Source organism: Aquarana catesbeiana, linkage group LG01 (genome assembly GCF_042186555.1).
Source record: "Aquarana catesbeiana isolate 2022-GZ linkage group LG01, ASM4218655v1, whole genome shotgun sequence".
Lineage (NCBI taxonomy): Eukaryota > Metazoa > Chordata > Amphibia > Anura > Ranidae > Aquarana > Aquarana catesbeiana.
In genome coordinates, this window is record NC_133324.1 from 601,688,380 (window position 1) to 601,710,059 (window position 21,680).

A 21,680-nucleotide genomic window follows, 5' to 3' on the forward strand; every position below is an offset into this window, starting at 1 on the left:
GGGATCCAGTATATCACACCGCTCATAGGTACAGGGGATCCAGTATATCACACCGCTCATAGGTACAGGGGATCCAGTATATCACACCGCTCATAGGTACAGGGGATCCAGTATATCACACCGCTCATAGGTACAGGGGATCCAGTATATCACACCGCTCATAGGTACAGGGGATCCAGTATATCACACCGCTCATAGGTACAGGGGATCCAGTATACCAAAATGTGAAAGGAAAGAGATCTCTTTCCTATCACAATATTTACAATATAGGGATGTGGTGCCCTTGATTATCCAACATCCAGCAATTATTGGTATAGTATAACACATTGCTCAAAGGTTCAGGGGATCCATTAGAAAACACTGCTAAGAATTACAAGGGATCCAGTATAAAACACTTCTCAGTGGTACAGGGAACCTGGCATAAAACACTGTAGTGTTCAGATGTACAAAGGATCCAGCGTTTGAAGTAACATTGTTATGTTGTGTGGTTCCAGCAGCACTTCTCTCCTTCACTTGTCCCTGTCACACAGCCCCTCCCTCCTCTGGCTCTCCTCCTTCCCAATTGTACAGTCTGCCCTCCCCTCCCCCTTAACCCCACCTTTGCTGGCCCCTACCCTGGTCTGTCCCCGACATCTCCTTTCTGGCACTTCCCTGCAGAGGGATTGGTTTTATGTCCTCTGACATTTGTCTGAGCTTCTCTGGGCACTCCTCTCCTCCTCACTCTCCTCCCTTCTTGCTCCTTTCACAGCTGCGGGCCCTTTTCTGAGTAAGGTGAGAGACCCCCCTTTAAGATGATGAACTTCTGTGTGGAATGAAATGGTGTGTTGGGTGTTTGGTGGATACGGTCCACCTAAGGCAGGGAGGAGAGGGGTGGGCTGGACCAGATTTGGGGCTTACTGCATGGGATGGATGGGATCTGTACTTGAGTTATATGCTGGGCTTGTCACTGGACAATTGTCACTTTTATGTACTGTGACCGCAAGTTGTACTTTGACTTTCTATCTTCATGTTTGCCGTAATGTATTCTAGAATCACTTGCAAGCAGTCAGAAATCATAAGAAGCCCAGATAAGATTTGAACAGATTAGTATTTGTTGCTGAAAGCTGTAGTTAAAAAAAAAATCCAATGATTGCTAACCACAGAAGTTAAGACAGCAGACGGGTCGGGTAAATCATTAGGATATGAGATTTGTATAAACGCTCGACCTGTCATTAGAAGTGACGATGAGACCAATATACCTTATCTAGCTGTACTCACAGGCACCTGGCATTTCTTTCTGATCCAGGCAATGCACACATTCACAATACATAGGGGGTCTATCTTCTCCGTAGAAAAGAAGTGATCAGCAAACGTTTGTACCGCTCATTTCCAGCATGTTGAAAGTGCTCTGTGAGAGCTAATGAGGACTTCCACCCTTCACTCCGGGTCCATTTGACATGCCAAATCGGAGCCTATTGCCGACAATGGCACCATCCGAATTGGTGCAACGCCGCACCCATTCCCAAAAGCAGATCCTGCACTACTTTTGGCATAGCTCCCAAGGTCCCTGATTCCGAGGGACTGTCCCTGATTTGGATCAATGTCCCTCTGTCCCTCTGTCCTCCTCATTTGTCCCTCATTTCGGTCTGATCTATATAGTTGTATATAAAATGCACTTTTTATCTTTCAAAAAGTGTTTCCCGGTGCTAAACTTTTCATGCAATTTCTAGATTGCTGCATTTGTAAATTTTTAAAAGCCAGTATAAAGGAATACAGTTGTAGTGGTAAAAAAAAAAAAAAAAAAAAAAAAAAGCACTTGGATTTAATTAACCATTTTTTTGGGGGGTTATTTCCCCTTTAAGGGGGCATGGCAGGGGGTGTGTCCTATGCCTACATACATTTGCTAATAGGTGTCCCTCATTCCCATCAAAAAATGTTGGGAGGTATGCTTTTGGTGACTGGGGGGGGGGCGATTTCAGTAGACCTCTGTGCAGTGGTAAGTAGAAGAGAACAAGAAGGCCTGGACAGCCGCACACCAGAATGGATAATTCCATCTTTTTATTCAAAATACAGGATCATGGGGTACACAACATGATTGTGGGGTGGTACAAAAATAACTGACGCGTTTCGCACTTACACCAAGTGGTTACTGAGCTATGAGTAAGCACTTGGTGTAAGTGTGAAACGCGTCAGCTATTTTTGTACCACCCCACAGTCATGTTGTGTACCCCATGATCCTGTATTTTGAATAAAAAGACAGATTTATTCATTCTGGTGTGCGGCTGTCCAGATCTTCTTGTTCTCTTTTACTTGCAGCATTTAGCCAGCACCTGGGGCTCTTCTCTTCCTGGAGGTAATGAGACACAAGCACTCTGGTTTAAGCCCCTCTTTGAGCGGAGGATCCCACATCATCTCGTTTAATTTCTGGACTCTGTGCAGTGGCGTCAGCGGGGGAGGGGGGGCTGACAGTGGCTGAAGCCCTGAGTGGGTCCCCAAAAAGCCCCGGGTCTCGGGTGGGCACAGTTCTATTATTAGCCCCGAGCGGGGACCGATCTGATCCCGAGTGCGGCCGAGTGTAATAGCAGGTCCCGCCTTCTGGAGCCTGCAGTGCTGATGGACGTCCCACTGGTCCAATGCCAGGACCGCGGGATGTGTGACGTCCATCATAGGCGCTGCAGGCTCCAGAAGGCGGGAATTACAATGCGGCCGCCGCGCCACTGTCAGAAGATCCCAACCCCACTCGGCGCTCAAGCAGGCGGCTCTCCTCTCCTCATCATGGCTCTGGCTGCCTGGAGTCTACTTTACTGTGTGATGGTCGTGCCGCTGAGCTGCAGGAAGATACCTGACGTCTGGTCAGGTAGGTCAGTGTGGGTCAGTGTGGGTCAGGTAGGTCAGTGTGTGTCAGGTAGGTCAGTGTGTGTCAGGTAGGTCAGTGTGGGTCAGGTAGGTCAGTGTGTATCAGGTAGGTCAGTGTGTATCAGGTAGGTCAGTGTGGGTCAGGTAGGTCAGTGTGGGTCAGGTAGGTCAGTGTGTGTCAGGTAGGTCAGTGTGGGTCAAGTATGTCAGTGTATATCAGTTTGTGTCAAGTAGGTCAGTGTGTGTCAAGTAGGTCATTGTGTGTCAGGTAGGTCAGTGTAGGTCAGTATGTGTCAGGTAGGTCCGTGTAGGTCAGGTCGGTCAGTGTAGGTCAGTGTAGGTCAGGTAGGTCAGTGTATGTCAGGTAGGTCAGTGTGTGTGAGGTAGGTCAGTGTATGTCAGTGTAGGTCAGTGTATGCCAGGTAGGTCAGTGTGTGTCAGTTAGCTCAGTGTGTATCAGTGTAGGTCAGGTAGGTTAGAGTAGGTCAGGTAGGTTAGTGTAGGTCAGGTAGGTTAGTGTAGGTCAGGTAGGTCAGTGTATGTCAGTGTGTGTCAGGTAGGTCAGTGTGTGTCAGGTAGGTCAGTGTGTGTCAGGTAGGTTCGTGTATGTCAGGTAGGTCCGTGTAGGTCAGTGTAGGTCAGGTAGGTTAGTGTATGTCAGCGCGCGTCAGGTAAGTGCTAAGTGCTGGGCTCGGACTTCGGGCTGAAGCCCCTTTTTTTTTTTTGCCACCTAGCAACGCCCCTGCCTCTGTGCATGAACCCCCACAGATGTCTCTCAAATCGCCCCCTGAAGTCGGACTGAAATGCCTGTTTGAAATTGTGCAAATTCAGCTGAACTCTCCCAATTTCAAACCCACATTCAGTGTGAACCTGGCCTTAGGAACACTCAATACTATTCTGCTGTTCAGCCCTTTAAGGGCTCGTTCACACAGGCAGTAGCCCTTGCTGCCCCTGTCAAAAGTAATCTGCAGTGGATCGCTTTTCAGACAACGGTTGATGTAGCTGGGAGGCAGATATGTTGCCTCCTAAAACCCTCACCAGCATCCTGCAACGACCTGCATTGCGGCACAGCCCCACTTGTTTGAAGTTGTCGCGTTCAGCTGCGGTACTGCCCACCAAGCAAGACAGGGGGGTATCATTTTTGCCTCGGCCACAAAGCAAAGTACCAGAGCTGCAGAATGTTTACAACTCCATCCGATGCTTTTGCAGCTTAAAGTGGGTAGCAAAACTGCAGCTCAGACATCTTTTTTTACCACCCCCCATGTGAACGAGTCTTTAGACCCAATGATTGTAAATGTTGCCCCTTTTTAGACTGCCGGGACTTAAAAGTCGTGTAATTTTATCACAATTTTGCGGCCGCTATTTTGACACGATTTTGCCGCAACTTCAGGGAATGCCTGTGTAAACTTGAGGTCTGTGGACCTCAACTCGCAGGAAAGTCAGACCAAAGTAGTACAGGGAATACTTTGAAGTTGGCACAACTTGAAGTCGCACATACACGTAAAAGCCAGTAAATTAGAATATTTTGAAAAACTTGATTTATTTCAGTAATTGCATTCAAAAGGTGTAACTTGTACATTATATTTATTCATTGCACACAGACTGATGCATTCAAATGTTTATTTCATTTAATTTTGATGATTTGAAGTGGCAACAAATGAAAATCCAAAATTCCGTGTGTCACAAAATTAGAATATTGTGTAAGGGTTCAATTTTGAAGACACATGGTGCCACAAACTAATCAGCTGATTAACTCAAAACACCTGCAAAGGGCTTTAAATGGTCTCTCAGTCCAGTTCTGAAGCCTACACAAACATGGGGAAGACTTCAGATTTGACAGCTGTCCAAAAGGCGACCATCGACACATTGCACAAGGAGGGAAAGACACAAAAGGTTATTGCTGAAGAGGCTGGCTGTTCTCAGAGCTCTGTGTCCAAACACATTAATAGAGAGGCAAAGGGAAGGAAAAACTGTGGTCAGAAAAAGTGTACAAGCGATAGGGATCACCGCGCCCTAGTCAAGATTGTGAAAAAAAACCCATTCAAAAATGTGGGGGAGATTCACAAGGAGTGGACAGCTGCTGGAGTCAGTGCTTCAAGATCCACCACCAAGAGACGCTTGAAAGACATGGGTTTCAACTGCCGCATACCTCGTGTCAAGCCACTGTTGACCAAGAAACAGCGCGAAAACCGTCTCACCTGGGCTAAGGAAAAAAAGAGCTGGACTGCTGCTGAGTGGTCCAAAGTCATGTTTTCTGACGAAAGCAAATTTTGCATTTCCTTTGGAAATCGAGGTCCCAGAGTCTGGAGGAAGACAGGAGAGGCACAGGATCCACGTTGCCTGAAGTCTAGTGTAAAGTTTCCACCATCAGTGATGGTTTGGGGTGCCATGTCATCTGCTGGTGTCGGTCCACTCTGTTTCCTGAGATCCAGGGTCAACGCAGCCGTCTACCAGCAAGTTTTAGAGCACTTCATGCTTCCTGCTGCTGACCTGCTCTATGGAGATGGAGATTTCAGGTTCCAACAGGACTTGGCGCCTGCACACAGCGCAAAATCTACCCGTGCCTGGTTTACGGACCATGGTATTTCTGTTCTAAATTGGCCAGCCAACTCCCCTGACCTTAGCCCCATAGAAAATCTGTGGGGTATTGTGAAAAGGAAGATGCAGAATGCCAGACCCAACAACGCAGAAGAGTTGAAGGCCACTATCAGAGCAACCTGGGCTCTCATAACACCTGAGCAGTGCCAGAAACTCATCGACTCCATGCCACGCCGCATTAATGCAGTAATTGAGGCAAAAGGAGCTCCAACCAAGTATTGAGTATTGTACATGCTCATATTTTTCATTTTCATACTTTTCAGTTGGCCAACATTTCTAAAAAATCCCTTTTTTGTATTAGCCTTAAGTAATATTCTAATTTTGTGACACACGGAATTTTGGATTTTCATTTGTTGCCACTTCAAATCATCAAAATTAAATGAAATAAACATTTGAATGCATCAGTCTGTGTGCAATGAATAAATATAATGTACAAGTTACACCTTTTGAATGCAATTACTGAAATAAATCAAGTTTTTCAAAATATTCTAATTTACTGGCTTTTACCTGTATATGAATGGTTATCATTGAAAATCATGGGGAACAACTTGTCATGCGACTTTGCAGTCCCAAGTTGCAGGACAAGTCGCACAAGTGTGAAAGCAAACATTTATTATATTGCAGCCTAACAATTCTTAGATGTGATGGCTGCATTCATTTTCTTTTTTAGGCTCCATTCACACTTGTGCGACTTGTCATTTAACTTTGGGCATCAAAGTTGCATGACAAGTCGTTCCCCATGTTTTCCAATGATAACCATTCATATATGCGTGACCTAAAGTTGCAGCAACTTCAAAGTAGTTTATGCACTACTTTAGTCCGACTTTCATGCAACTTGAGGGCCATCAGGATGTCAATGGTAACCCTCAGAAGTTGCATGAAAGTCGTACCTGAATGTTTTACAATGCAACTTGTGTGCAACAGTTGTGCAATATCACTGGTCAAAGCCAAAGTCGTATCCAAGTTGCACCAAGTTGCACTCCAAAGTCGGCACGACTTTGGAGTTGTACAAGTGTGAGGCCCATTTGTGCAACTTGTCTTGCAAATTGGGACTGCAAAGTCGCATGACAAGACATACACCATGATTTCCAATGAGTACCATTTATATCTGTGTGACTTCATGCCAACTTCAAAGTAGTCTCTGCACTACTTTGGTCCGACTTTGGTGTGAGTTACACAAGTTAGAACAACTGTCAGGTTTTTATTGCTGTCCAGCTCCCCACTGAAGAGATTCACACTCTCTCTATTTGTCCTAGTGACCACTGCCACCAGGACTGAAATTGAGGGAAAATCCCATGTTTTGAGTTGATGCTGGAAGTGGAATAGAGGGAACCTTTTCTAATAGGGATGATAATTTTGGTGACAACTAATGCTGCGTACACACGAGCGGACTTTTCGACTGGACTGGTCCGAGGGAACAAGTCCGGCGGACAATTCGACAGTGTGTGGGCTTCATCGGACCTGCAGCGGACTTTTTAGGTTGAAAATCTGACGGACTTTAGATTTGGAACATGTTTCAAATCTTTACATCGGAACTCCGCCGGACCCAGTCCGGTCGAAAAGTCCGCTTGTCTGTATGCTAGTCCAACGGACGAAAACCGACGATAGGGCAGCTATTGGCCACTGGCTATCAACTTCCTTATTTTAGTCCGGTGTATGTCATCACGTACAAATCCGTCGGACTTTGGTGTGATCGTGTGTAGGCAAGTCCGTTTGTTTGGAAAGTCCGTCGGAAGTCCGCCGAAAGTCTGTCGGATAGACCGTTGGACCAGTCTGGTCGAAAAGTCCGCTCATGTGTACACGGCATAAGAGGATTTCACTTAGTTTAGAAAGATTTTCTTTCACTTCCTTTTGTATCTTTCATGGGATTGTACACCCCATTAACACCCATTATACCATAAGAACATACCTAAAATATAGAATAAACACACAACAAGGATTGTGGCAAAGTTTAGGGCACGGCCTCTTTTTTTTGGGTTTAAAACTATTTTAATTATGAAATGAACTTTAACCTTTAATACCAAACAGAATCACTGTTAACCATTAACAGACCAACCTGCTTAGTCACTAAGACTTAAGCAGCAATATCTTATATCAACCAAATAACAGTTTACCAACCACTGTCCACCCACAAAGTGGGCGACATTACCCAAACGATAGACCTTCAATATCAATCAGAACTGTTGTTAACCAATAACAGACCAACATGCTTAGTCACTAAGACTCAAGCAGCAATATCTTATATAAATCAAGTAAAAGCGTACCAACCACTGTCCACCCACAAAGTGGGCGACATTACCCAAACGATAGGCCTTCAATATCAATCAGAACTGTTGTTAACCAATAACAGACCAACATGCTTAGTCACTAAGACTCAAGCAGCGATATCTTATACAAATCAAGTAAAAGCGTACCAACCACTGTCCACCCACAAAGTGGGCGACATTACCCACATAAAGAGGGACCGCAACGAGGGGAAATAACAAAGGGGAGGGGAAATAACAAAGGGGAGCGGAAATAACAAAGCCGAGGGAGGGTGGGAGAGCAGGTCAAAGGATCCAAAAGGAAGGCTGAGGAGTATCCAGAGGTGAGTCCAGCTGAGAGACCCTGAGGTAAATGCTGACTCCGCCCAGTGACAGGAGAGGATATAGATAACAGGTTACACACATTGGCTAGGTGTTTCCCGCCAAAGGATTTGTCACCAATCCAGTGCTCAGCAGCTGAGGTAAATCTTCCTAGCAACAGCAGGCAGCTTGTCACCTTAAACACAAAGCAGAAAGAACCAGCAAAGCAGCCAAAGAGAGTCATGTACTTACTAATCCCCATAGCCCTCTATTAAGAGTAAAATGTATTTATAAAACAAATGGGTGTTAGGGGGCGACACTCCCATGGGGCCACTTCTTTATTTTATTCTTTCGTGGCCCTGACATACAAGTGAAGGGAAATCTCACCAGCAGGACACAGAGGGTGTTTAGCCTTCTCTTACTGCAAAAATAAATTCAACGTTTAGTCTATGGATACACTTTGGGGTGCATTTATAAAAATGCATCAAACCTACATGTAAATTCATGCAAATAGGGCAAAAATCAATTGTTTTTAAGCTATATTCTCTGCAAATCACATGTGTGTATATGGGAAAATAACACCTTATGACCACTAGGTGGAGCTGATGAGCATACTTATTTTCCATGATAGTCAAATGCTTTCTTGGGCCATAATGCTGTATTTTCAGCCAGTCACACATTTGAACTATAGAGAAAATATAGCCTGAGAAAACGAGTTTTGTCCCATTCGCACATAAGGCGTTTACGCGTTGTTTCGATGAAATAAACAGCTATGCATATTTTTTTTTTTTTTTAGAACTGCACCCCTTTAAATCTATTTCACAGAATGTTGAATTTTGGATGGGTTGGCAGGGCAGCACATCATTAATGTAATCATACAATGTATGAAGACATAATTGTTGTGTTTTCAGGTTTTTCACTTGTTGTCGGTGGTAACCACATGGGTACTATATTATTAAATGTATAACTTGTAGTGTTCAAATGACAACCCAGCTGGATAGCCTGGTCCCGTCTGCATATGTGGCAATATAATTCTCGGGGTTGTTGGTTTCTGGCCGCATTGAAATATATCTACAGATTCTGTGCCATTGGTAGTACATTCCATTGACAGCGCTGAAAATTATGGAATGCATTGAAAATATCCTGAACTTACACATTTACTTTCATTGTTTGATTTTCTGCCACAGTTTCACATGCTGATTGATGTATAAAAACTGTATCAGTATGAAAGGGGCCTCAGGGTAAATTCACATTTCTTTTCTTTTTTTTTATAAATTCTGTTTACACTAAGGAGACCCTGTCACTTTCCCTATTTAGGGCAATATCATGGAGTCTCTTAAGCAGGGTTGCCAACCGCCAGAAAATTTACTGACAGTTTGTAAAATCTGTGAATTTTTTTTTTTATTACAACTGCCAGTAAATATCAGGGACTGTCTTAAGGGCCAACCTCCCCAACCCACTAATACTCACTTTTACTACATCCCCCCCCCCCCCCCCCCCACTGCTTCATTTTTCATTGACAGCAGGAATGTAATCCTGTGTAAGCTCCTTGTCTGATTGTGTCAGAGCTTACACATGGTTAACTTCTTATTCATAGTCGTCAAATGACACTGTTTACTCTTGGTGATTGGCCACTCAGGCCCAAGCGCTGTATCCTAGGGAGCGGTCATATCAACATTTAAAAGCTCATGACATTTTGGGGTAGCCTTAGGACTCATTTAGTGTAAAGGGAAAGATGTGGGGGTGCCATAGACCACCCCACAGGGCTAGAGTTGCATATGGAGAACCGACAACGGTGTATGTCAAATAGTGTCAACTTTATTATATGCAAAAAATTCACAACAACGTTGGCAGGCACAATGGCCTGTCCCTCCAAACATCAATTAAAAAGTGGACAACGTTGTCACTCACATTCAGCTCACAGTATGCCACTTACACAGCCACACACACACCAAAAATCACAGATGTAGCACCCTGGTGTTTAGGCAGGGTTGCTTCCTAAATTTACCTGCCAGGTGTGATTACCTTGGTCCATTGTTAGGGATCAATTGATTTCAGTCTAAAGCCTCGTACACACGATCGGATTTTCCGACAGGAATTGTGTGATGACAGACTCCGATCGTTTGTACGCTCCATCGGACAATTGTCAGATTTTCCGCGGACAAATGTTGGATGAAAATCTTTTCCGCAGACAAATGTCTGTTCTCGGGTCTTCTGAGCGTGTGTACACAAGTCCGTCGGACAAAAGTCAAAAGTACAAACACGCATGCTCGGAAGCAAGGACGAGCCAGAAGCAGTCGGTCTTGTAAACTAGCGGTCGTAATGGAGAATTAACATTCGTAATGTGGCAAATTATAAAATCTCGAAATGCAGCACACAATTCTCTTCTTTTTTATTGGGATAATAATGAAGCCGCTTTGCTGGTGATACTGATGGAGTTATTGCAAACAAGTTTTCAAAGACTTTTTTTCTAGTGATATCAAGAATAATATTATGCTTCTTTTTTTTTTTTTTTTTGGTGCAAGTTACCACAACACCATTATCCCGTAGTTTTTAAGATCAAAGATACAACTATGTTGGTGTCCCTTGTTAATTTTACATTGTAATTTATAAAATGTAACTGCCTACTCCCAAACTGTCATTTGAAGTAAAACACATAGCCAATTATTATTCTACACAATTTTTTATTGTGCATTAAAAAAAGAAAACAAATAAAATTAGACATGCTATCCGCCAATAGAACTTAACCAAAAAGTGCATTTTATGCATCCAAAAATATAGAAAATATACCAATTCAAATCATTATTCAACCAAAAAATAAAATAAAAGCCTTGTGCATGTGTCCTGCTTCTTAATATTTATATTTATAGTATTTGTATCTGCTGACATTTGATTTTATTTCCCCAGGTTGGAACACCTCTTTAAGGGGGGGGGGGTGATTAAATTGCAAATTTGGCTATAAAATTGATTATTTTTTCTTTATGAATAAGCTTGGCTTATAGAGAAGCAGCACCCCATTCTTCTATTGTTTAGTTCAGTTTTGGGTGGTTTTGGGTATTTTTTTTTGTACATTTAGCAGCAGCATGTGTTTCATAATCAAATAGCCCTACTTTGATTTGGGGGGGGGGGGTTGATGCATGCCTGTGCCTCTGCATTTGGGCCTGTCTTGCCACTGGCCAATTTTTACACACCTGCATCTGAGAGTTTGATAGAAATTGGCCAGTGGCAGGAGAGTTTTAAACAGCGAGAACAGACCCAAATGCAGACAAGAAAAAAGGCAAATGTTTCCTACAGGAATTAGTAGTGTCAACTATCAGGTGATACCTTTGTGTAAACCTTGGCATGCTTCAGGCTAATTTGGCATCACAGAAGACAGGCCTAACCTGTTTGTTCATAACTTTTATTTTTGCAACTTATGGGATACTGTGAACGAGAGTAATACAACATGTATAGCGTGAATTAGTTTCAGTGCACACTGTTTTTAGAGTTTGTTCTTTTGTTCTTACAAATTATGCATAGACATGCTCCAAACAAAAGGCAGCACCAAAAACAGATGGTCAGCAACAAGCAAATGTGTAGCAAGGTCCCAGGCCTCCTTTGATCTAATGAGAACCTCCAGGGCCAGGGATAGCTGGCATCCTTCTTTCTGTAGTGGGTTGTGAAGCATGGTGGGTGTATAGTTGATTAAGTTATTGGGCGCCAGACACTTCTTGGATGCAAAAGCAAGTTTATTTCTCTTAACAAACCTTTTTGGGGGAGAGAGGGTTAGGGCCAGGACACCCTTAGATAGTTGCAAGATTAATTGGCAGACTCTGCGACTTCAGTAGGAGGACAGCCATGCAGGGAAAGGCATCCAGCAAAACACCATATCTGCATGTGTATGCTGTCTCCAATGGCAGCAGTCTTTAACAGTTCCAAACACAAGGCTTAACAGTTCCTTCACTTTCACTACAATCGCTCCTTGTAGTTCTTCAGCACACTGAGCTCCTGGTCTCTCACTAGACCCACTGTAACACTGACACGGAATCCCTTGAGCTCCTCCAATCTTCACGGTGGTATCTTCCTCAAGCGTCACCCCCCTTTCTTTGCTGGGTCCCTAGCTTGGCACTCTAGATACCTCTCAAGATTCACCCACGCTGGCCTGCTCAGTCCCTGGCTTGACACACTAGGCTGCTCTGCAAGCGTCACCTCTGCTGGCTGGGTCCCTGGCTTGATACCCACTGAAGTTTCCCGATTCTTCACCATCCCCGGTTGGTGAGAATACTGCTCTGGTACTTGCTTCAGTTACTCACTGTGGTCCCTGATAATAAGGCAGATAGTCGCTCACTGGCAACAGCTTCCCCTCTACCAGAGGTGGGGGACTCGAGTCACATGACTTGACTCGAGTCAGACTCGAGTCACCTGTTTGAGGACTTGCGACTTGCTTGACAAAATTAAATAAATGACTCGACTTGACTTTGACTTGTCACTAATGACTTGCGACTTGACTTTGACTTGGGCTATTTGACTTGCAATGACTTGGCACCACCAGTGCTGTGTCTTGGCCTAGGCAAAAGCCGCCCGCCGCCCCCCCCCCCCCCCCCCACAAAAGAAAGCTCCCCCCGAGTCCCGGCTTCGGGGTAGATCAGTATTTTGACTTAATTTGTGACTTGACCAAAATAAATGATTTGACTTGACTTGCTTGACTCCTAGCAGGGACTCGACTTGACTTGCTTGCTTTTCACCACAGTAACTTGGGACTTGCTTGTGACTTGAAGGTTAAGACTTGAGACTTGCTTGTGACTTGCACATGTGTGACTTACTCCCATCACTGCCCTCTATCTCTGACCACGACAGGTTCTCCGACCGACAGAACCATCACTTTTGGTTGGACTGCAAGCCGCAGTCCTAAACCTGAGCTGTTCTCTTGCTTCTGGATAGGCCTTCAGACAGCCTAGCAGCCAGATGTGCCCAGGATAGGCCCTTTCTCTGGCCTAGCAACCCGGGCAATACAACAAACTTCCACCCAGACAGCCGTCTAGGTGGCACAGAACACAGATCAGCTGACCTCACCCGAATATATAGGTTCTCCCAGCAGGCCAAGGGATTAAAAAAAAAACCCTACCCATTGGCTGAGATACCCCATATACCCATAACCTGATCTTGCATTGTCCTTCTCGTACCTAGTACCACCAAGTATCCGGTCACCTAGCAGTAGAAGAGAAAAGTACAGCAAGGCCATATTTGGGAGAAATCATAGATCTCTAGCAATCAAACAGGATAACTACTCCTGAGAAGTAAATCTGTGAGGAGCAACCCTGCCTAAACTCCAGGATGCTACAGTTGCATTTGGAGCACCACAAACTTAAAGGGGTTGTAAACATTTGTGTTTTTTGCACCTTAATGCATTTTATGATTACATCTTCACTGTGCGACAATCACAATAACCACAGCAGCAAATATAAAAGGACACTATAACTGAGCCCCTACTTTTATTGTGATTGGGCTAGATTATTAATCTACCCAAAACAAGTATGCAGAATGCATATCAGCCTTTCCTGCAACTTTAACGGTTGTATGTTTGTTCTAAATCAAAGTGTATCTAAACCTAAAAAGAAAAAATTTATATTGCAGTTTACCAGTACCAGTGATTTTTATGTACCGTAGTTGTCGCCATTTCATGGGCATGCAAAATGTTAAAGCTTGACATGTTTGGTATCTATTTGACGCTACATCGTCTTTTATATTTAACCACAAACTAGTTATAATATTGTGTTTGTGTGCCTGCTGTCAGCTGATGTCACAGAGCCGGTCCAGGCCCGGGAAAGATCACGACCATAAAGTATGGATCCACCTACATGCCTGGACAGGCGCCCGGCTCAGCCTCTCAGCAAGCCCCTGAGAGCCTGAGCCGGCCGTCCCCTCCCTCTTCACAGCCCAGCGCTTCAGTGAGAACGGGGGGACAGAGCAGAGAACTGGTGACTGACACCAGCTCTTTGCTCAGGGAGCTCTGAGAACCGAGCAATCGGCGGTGTTTGGTTTTAGAGCCGGAGGGGACAGATGCCGCATCCACCTAGGTAAGTATGATTCTTAAAAAGAAAACAAATCCCATACTTTTCTTTTAGGGCTACATGCATACTGATGTTTGTCATACACATATATGCCGGTAAACTCTGATGCGAAAGAGTATCAGCATTTAAACAAGTACAAGCGCGTACACCAATGCGCTTCTGTTGTTGGCTGTACATGCCAGCTGCTGCTCCCAAAGTGTGGGGTAAATGCTAGGGGTTTAATGCAAGAGCTCCCTTATGCCTGCAAACGTCTGTGTGCTCAACCCCTTCCTGATACGTCATCCGCTCTTTATTGGAATATGGGGAGGCCAGTGTATATAGTAGCTTGGCAGAAAACTGTTATTGCCTATGGGGTAGAACTCCCTGTTTGGTGTCCAGAGAGCTTTAAAAATATATGCAAGTTGGACTCACTGGTGTGAATAAAAATGTATTCTGTGTGTGAAGCCAAATTTAAAACAACAGACTGGAAAGGGAAACCAGTATGAGACAGACACTAAAGATAGATATATTGCGACATAAAAAGACATGTAAGCCTCACCCAGCATTGCAACATGTTGGTTCCTTTGTGCTATCCCCACTATAAAATATGATAATGTCAACAAGATGACTAATGCCGCGTACACACGAGCAGACTTGGTCCGACGATCTTTCCGACGGACTTTGTAGCGTAGGTGCGCCGGACTTGCAAACAGACGCACTTGGACACACATGATCACATCAAAGTCCGACGGATTCGTATGTGATGACGTACGACCGGATTAAAATAAGGAAGTTGATAGCCAGTAGCCAACAGCTGCCCTAACGTCGGTTTAAGTCCGTCGGACTAGCATACAGACGAGGGGATTTTTCAACCGGACTCGAGTCCGTCGGAAAGATTTGAAACATGTTTCATTTCTAGGTCCGTCGAACTTTTGGGAAAAAAAGTCCGCTGGAGCCCACACACGATCAAATTGTCCGACGGAGTCCGGTCCGCCGGACCAAGTCTGCCGTAAAGTCCACTCGTGTGTACGCGGCATAATAAGCATTAGGGTTGTCGCTTCAAGTCCCAACCATGGCACTACTTGTCTGGAGTTTGCAAGTTCTGCCTGTGCTTGTGTAAGTTTCCTCCAGGCACTCTGGTTTCCTCCCACACCCAAAGACATTCAGTTATCTTAATTGGCTTCTGTCTAAATTGGCCCTTGTATGTATGAATGTGTGTTAGGGACTTTAGATTGCAAGCTCCTTGAGGACAAGGCCTGTGAATGTACAATATATTTGTAAAGCGCTGCATAAATTGATGGTGCTATATAAGTACCTGTAATAAATAAGAAGAAGAAAGTGTACAGACTGTATGATAGCACTGCAAGTGAAGATAGAGATTTGATTCAGACAGCCTAGAGTTAAAGCTTTATACATTGCAGTTGTATCACTTACCGCAATGCGATGGCTTTTTGGCTAACAAAGAAGGGCGTGAGTTTATATTACACAACTGAAAAATGCTAGATCATACAGACTACTAAGATTTGGCATTGTGCGTTGATTACATTATTCTAATGCATGTGAGGTTTGTATCCATTGTTCACATGACCTTGAGTACAAAAACTTCTGTTTAAAGTTGCTCATCCTGATAATGCTGTTGTGTAGATTTTTTGCCTTTAGAAAGGGACAATTAATTTAGAGCCATACATCACCTGCAATAAGCACATTCACTTTTTTTTAGGGAACTCCAATCTCAGTGCATCCCAACTTCATTTTGACTTTAGTTCACATACCTAAATCATTAAAGTAGAATCGCAGCCAGGATATAAATGTTCAAAGTTAACATATTCTAAAAAGCAGTAAAAAGAGCTGATCGATGTAACTGCAGCTACTGTGGAGTAAATCATCCTTGAAGCGGTTGTAAACGCTTTTATATACCAGTGAAGTGACTAGCCTCAGGTGATACACAGAGATGAAACAAATCCTCACACATAGGTTGTACCTGTTTTTCTGCAGCCCTCTCTCTTCCACGGCATTCTAAAGAACACATTTTACACCGCATTTCTGAGCTTCAGGCGGCTGGGAGCAGGAATCTGATGTCATGCACTGTACAACAGGGAGCTGAGTGTAATCTGAGACCTGTGTGGACACGTTCCCTCTTCTTAGTCTAATAAGGAAACATGCACAGCTGAGGCTGTCAATCACCTACTGTGTACTGCCAGGGGTTGGGAGGGCCTGTCCCAGGATTGTTTGATACTGGCATAAACTGTCAGAAGTTACTCATGCAGAATGGAGAGCAGACAGAAATCACACAAGGTGCATTGGGTTGAGGCAAGTACACACTATAGAGCAGGGGTTGGAAACCCCCATATATATGAAGGCCCGCAAAGGAAGTCTGGGACACCCTCCCACACATCAACAAAGCTGGCTGGCGGTTGTGGCTGGCTATACAGAAGGGAGCAGGATGTTTTTTTCCCACCTCCTATCTGCCTCTATCCCCACCTCATTAAGCCAATTAAAATGACATTATAGCAGCTGATGTTCAGGAGGGCTGGATCTAGCATTGACTGTGTCCATTTAGATTTTAGCTGGATGTCTGTGCCTGCACACTGAGCTCCTACTGCCTTCTCTTCCCTGCACTGCACACACAAAGCCTGGGCACAGGGCACTCAGCAGATCTCGTCTTCCCACACAGCACATAACAGAAATCATATTCTTTTACAAACACGGCCTCCATCTGCACAGTTTGTAATTGCCTGCTATTTTTTTGTACTGTCCTCTGCCCTGCTGGACCCAGTACATTGCCCTGCTGACCCCCTGTCCTCTGCCCTGCTAACCCCTGTTGTCCGCCCAGCTGAAACCTGACCTCTGCCCTACTGACCACTGTCCCTGCACTGCTGAATCCTGTTTGCTGCCCTTCTGACCCTATCCTCTGCCCTGCTGACCCCTGTACACTGTACTGTTGACCCCAGTACACTGCCCTGCTCACCCCTTGTACTCTGCCCTATGGATCCGTGTTTTCTGCCCTTCTAACTCCTGTAGTTTGCAATGCTCAACCCGGTATTACTTATACCTGTACATTGCACTACTGACCTCTGTCCTCTGCCCTGCTAACCACTGCAGTTTACCCTGCTGAACCCTCTCCTCTGTTTTTCTGACCCCTGTACACTGCCCTTCTCTGCCCTGCTGACACCTGTTCTCTGCCCTACAGACTTCTGTACACTCCCATGCTGACATCTCATCCTCTGCCCTGCTGAACCTTGTACGCTGCCCTACAAACTAATGGCCCCTATACACTGCCCTATAAACTGCTGACCATATCCTTTGCCCTGCTGACCTCCCATCCTCTGCCCCTCTGACATTTTTTTGCTGCACTCCCACATCAGAGAAGCTGGATCCAGCCCTGGTGTTGAGTTGGATGCCTCAGGCTGCCTGCTCTCATTTTGGACTGGTAATTAACCAACTATTGGGAATTACTCATTTAGAGGTACAGTAATTGGGACTGACCTGAGGTGTGAGGGTGCAGTAACTGTGGTTGATCTGAAATGTGAAGGTGTAGGAAATGGGGTGAAATGAGGTCTGAAGGTGCATGCACTGGGTTTATTTGAGATCTGAAGGTGCAGAAATCGAGTCTGACCTGAGGCGTGAAGGTACAGGAATTGGGATTGATTTGGGTTGTCAAGAGGCAGGAATTGGGCTGATCTGAGGTGAAAAGATGCATCCACTGGGGCTTATTTGAAATCTGAGGGTGCAGGAATTGGGGTGATCTGAGGTGTAAAGGTGAATGAATTGGTATGATCTGAGGTGTGAAGGCGTGGGAACTGAGGCTGATCTGAGGCGTGAAGGTGCAGAAATTCAGCCTGATCTGTGGAGGTCGTACAAGAATTGAGGCCGACCTAAGGTGTATATGTACATAAACGGGCTCATCTGAGGTATTATGGTGCAGCAATTAGGGGGATCTGAGGTGTGAATGTGTAGGAATTGGGCTGATCTGAGTTTTAAAGGCACAGGAATTGGGGTGATAAGTGTAATGCCACCCCTGAAGGAGCCGCCTCGTAATTTTGGGTTCTCTGTTCTGTGCCTCAACCCCAAGAACAACCTCAGCCCCTCTGGCATACCTGGTTAAAGTAATTTTACTGCAGACAAAAAGTAATAGGACACCAGACTGTAGCAGATCAAAAAAATATTTTACTAACAGGCTTAGCAGCAAACAAGATAGTAATAACTAAAACAGGTAGTTAGTTACCTGTGGTAAACTCTGATATTTGGGCATCTGAGCACAAAAGAGGTATGCAATACAACTAGATTACAATAAAGAGAGAAAAAAATAAAGATTGGGACTTTATGTGAGGACATTGAGTTGTACCTCCATCCCCGATATTTGGGTAATTAACCACTTCAGCCCCGGAAGGATTTACCCCCTTCCTGACCAGAGCACTTTTTACAATTTGGCACTGCGTCGCTTTAACTGCTAATTGCGCAGTCATGCAATACTGTACCCAAACGAAATTTGCGTCCTTTTCTTCCCACAAATAGAGCTTTCTTTTGGTGGCATTTGATCACCTCTGCCGTTTTTATTTTTTGCGCTATACATGGAAAAAGACCGAAAATTTTGAAAAAAAATGATATTTTCTACTTTTTATTCTAAAAAAAATCCAATAAACTCAATTTTAGTCATACATTTAGGCCAAAATGTATTCGGCCACATGTCTTTGGTAAAAAAAATGTCAATAAATATTTAAAATTAAGTATATTTATTGGTTTGCGCAAAAGTTATAGCGCCTACAAACTAGGGTACATTTTCTGGAATTTACACAGCCTTTAATTTGTGACTGCCTATGTCGTTTCTTGAGGTGCTAAAATGGCAGGGCAGTACAAAACCCCCACAAATGACCCCATTTTGGAAAGTAGACACCCCTAGGAAATTGCTTAGAGGCATGTTGAGCCCATTGAATATTCATTTTTTTTGTCCCAAGTGATTGAATAATGACAAAAAAAAAAAAAAATTACACAAAGTTGTCACTAAATGATATATGATGGGACTTTTTGGGAGCCTAGCTGCGTACGGGGCCCCGAAAACCAATCACTGCCTTCAGGATTTCTAAAGGCGTAAATGGTTGATTTTACTCCTCACTACCTATCACAGTTTTGAAGGCCATAAAATGCCCAGGTGGCACAACCCCCCCCCCCCCCCCAAATGACCCCATTTTGGAAAGTAGACACCCCAAGCTATTTGCTTTGAGGCATGTTGAATCCATGGAATATTTTATATTTTGACACAAGTTGCGGGAAAGTGACAAATTTTTTTTTTTTTGCACAAAGTTGTCACTAAATGATATATTGCTCACACAGGCCATGGGCATATGTGGAATTGCACCCCAAAATACATTTAGCTGCTTCTCCTGAGTATGGGGATACCACATGTGTGGGACTTTTTAGGAGACTAGCTGCGTAAGGGGCCCCGAAAACCAATCACCGCCTTCAGGATTTCTAAGGGTGTATATTTTTGATTTCACTCTTCACTGCCTATCACAGTTTCGGAGGCCATGGAATGCCCAGGTGGCTCAACCCCCCCCCCAAATGACCCCATTTTGGAAAGTAGACACCCCAAGCTATTTGCTGAGAGGCATGGTGAGTATTTTGCAGCTCTCATTTGTTTTTGAAAATTAAGAAAGACAAGAAAAAAAAAAATTTTTTTCTTTCTTCAATTTTCAAAACTTTGTGACAAAAAGTGAGGTCTGCAAAATACTCACTATACCTCTCAGCAAATAGCTTGGGGTGTCTACTTTCCAAAATGGGGTCATTTGGGGGGTTTTTTTGCCACCTGGGCATTTCATGGCCTCCGAAACTGTGATAGGCAGTGAAGAGTGAAATCAAAAATTTACGCCCTTAGAAAGCCTGAAGGCGGTGCTTGGTTTTCGGGGTCCCGTGCGCAGCTAGGCTCCCGAAAGGCCCACACATGTGGTATCCCCATACTCAGGAGAAGCAACAGAATGTATTTTGGGATGTAATTTCACATATTCCCATGGCATGTTTGAGCAATATATCATTTAGTGACAACTTTGTGCAAAAAAAAAAGAAAAAAATGTGTCTCTTTCCCGCAACTTGTGTCACAATATAAAATATTCCATGGACTCGACATGCCTCTCAGCAAATAGCTTGGGGTGTCTACTTTCCAAAATGGGGTCATTTGGGGGGGTTTTGAACTGTCCTGGTATTTTATGCACAACATTTAGAAGCTTATGTCACACATCACCCACTCTTCTAACCACTTGAAGACAAAGCCCTTTCTGACACTTTTTGATTACATGAAAAAAATTTTTTTTTTTTGCAAGAAAATGACTTTGAACCCCCAAACATTATATATTTTTTTTAAAGCAAATGCCCTACAGATTAAAATGGTGGGTGTTTCATTTTTTTTTCACACAGTATTTGCGCAGCGATTTTTCAAACGCATTTTTTTGGGAAAAAACACACTTTTTAAAATTTTAATGCACTAAAACACAATATATTGCCCAAATGTTTGATGAAATAAAAAAGATGATCTTAGGCGAGTACATGGATACCAAACATGACATGCTTTAAAATTGCGCACAAACGTGCAGTGGCAACAAGATTAATACATTTTTAAAAGCCTTTACAGGTTACCACTTTAGATTTACAGAGAAGGTCTACTGCTAAAATTACTTCCCTCGATCTGACCTTCGCGGTGATACCTCACATGCATGGTGCAATTGCTGTTTACATTTGACGCCAGACCGACGCTTGCGTTCGCCTTAGCGCGAGAGCAGGGGGGACAGGGGTGCTTTTTTTTTTTTTTTTTTTTTTTTTTTCTTTATTTTTTTTTTGCTTTTTTATCTTATTTTTAAACTGTTCCTTTCATTTTTTTTTTTTAATCATTTTTATTGTTATCTCAGGGAATGTAAATATCCCCTATGATAGCAATAGGTAGTGACAGGTACTCTTTTTTGAAAAAATTGGGGTCTATTAGACCCTAGATTTCTCCTCTGCCCTCAAAGCATCTGACCACATCAAGATCGGTGTGATAAAATGCTTCCCCAATTTCCCAATGGCGCTGTTTACATCCGGCGAAATCTAAGTCATAAAATGCTCGTAGCTTCCGGTTTCTTAGGCCATAGAGATGTTTGGAGCCACTCTGGTCTATGATCAGCTCTATGGTCAGCTGGCTGAATCACCGGCTGCATTCTCAGGTTCCCTGTTGAGACAGGAGAGCCAGAGAAAAACACGGAAGATGGTGGGGGGGGGGGCATTCCCTCTCACTGCTTGTAAAAGCAGTCTAGAGGCTAATTACCCGCTAGGATTGCTTTTACATGAAAGCCGACCGCTGGCTTAAAAGAATGATACCAAGATGATACCTAAACCTGCAGGCATCATTCTGGTATAACCACTCAAAGTCGTGAATGGCGTACCTGAAGACAAAAAAATGGTTAACAATAAAGCACAGTAAACGGTAAAGTATAAAAAATTGCATACCTGAAAAGCAAACATGATAAAACATAATAACAATAAAACATTGCAGAATAGAAAACAGTAAAAAAGAGCAGAACAATAGAGAGAGAATAGAGAGAGAGAGAACAATAAAACGACAACTATTTTTTTTTATTTTATATTTTTGTTTGTGTTTTTTTTTTTTTTTTAACACTTTTTTTTGTAA

At 43.7% G+C, this 21,680-nt stretch overlaps 1 protein-coding gene across 3 annotated transcripts in view; it reads left to right on the plus strand.

Annotated features, from left to right (window-relative positions):
- The first annotated feature begins 599 nt into the window (after positions 1–599).
- The window catches only part of LOC141107806 (ceramide synthase 4-like), a 229,100-nt gene continuing 208,019 nt past the window's right edge, over positions 600–21,680 (plus strand). The window contains exon 1 of one of the 3 annotated variants that reach the window (XM_073598809.1): positions 600–771. The gene's annotated coding sequence lies outside the window, so the exon portion shown is untranslated. The remainder of the gene's footprint in view (positions 772–21,680) is intronic. The other 2 variants (XM_073598799.1, XM_073598790.1) reach the window with 2 other exon arrangements.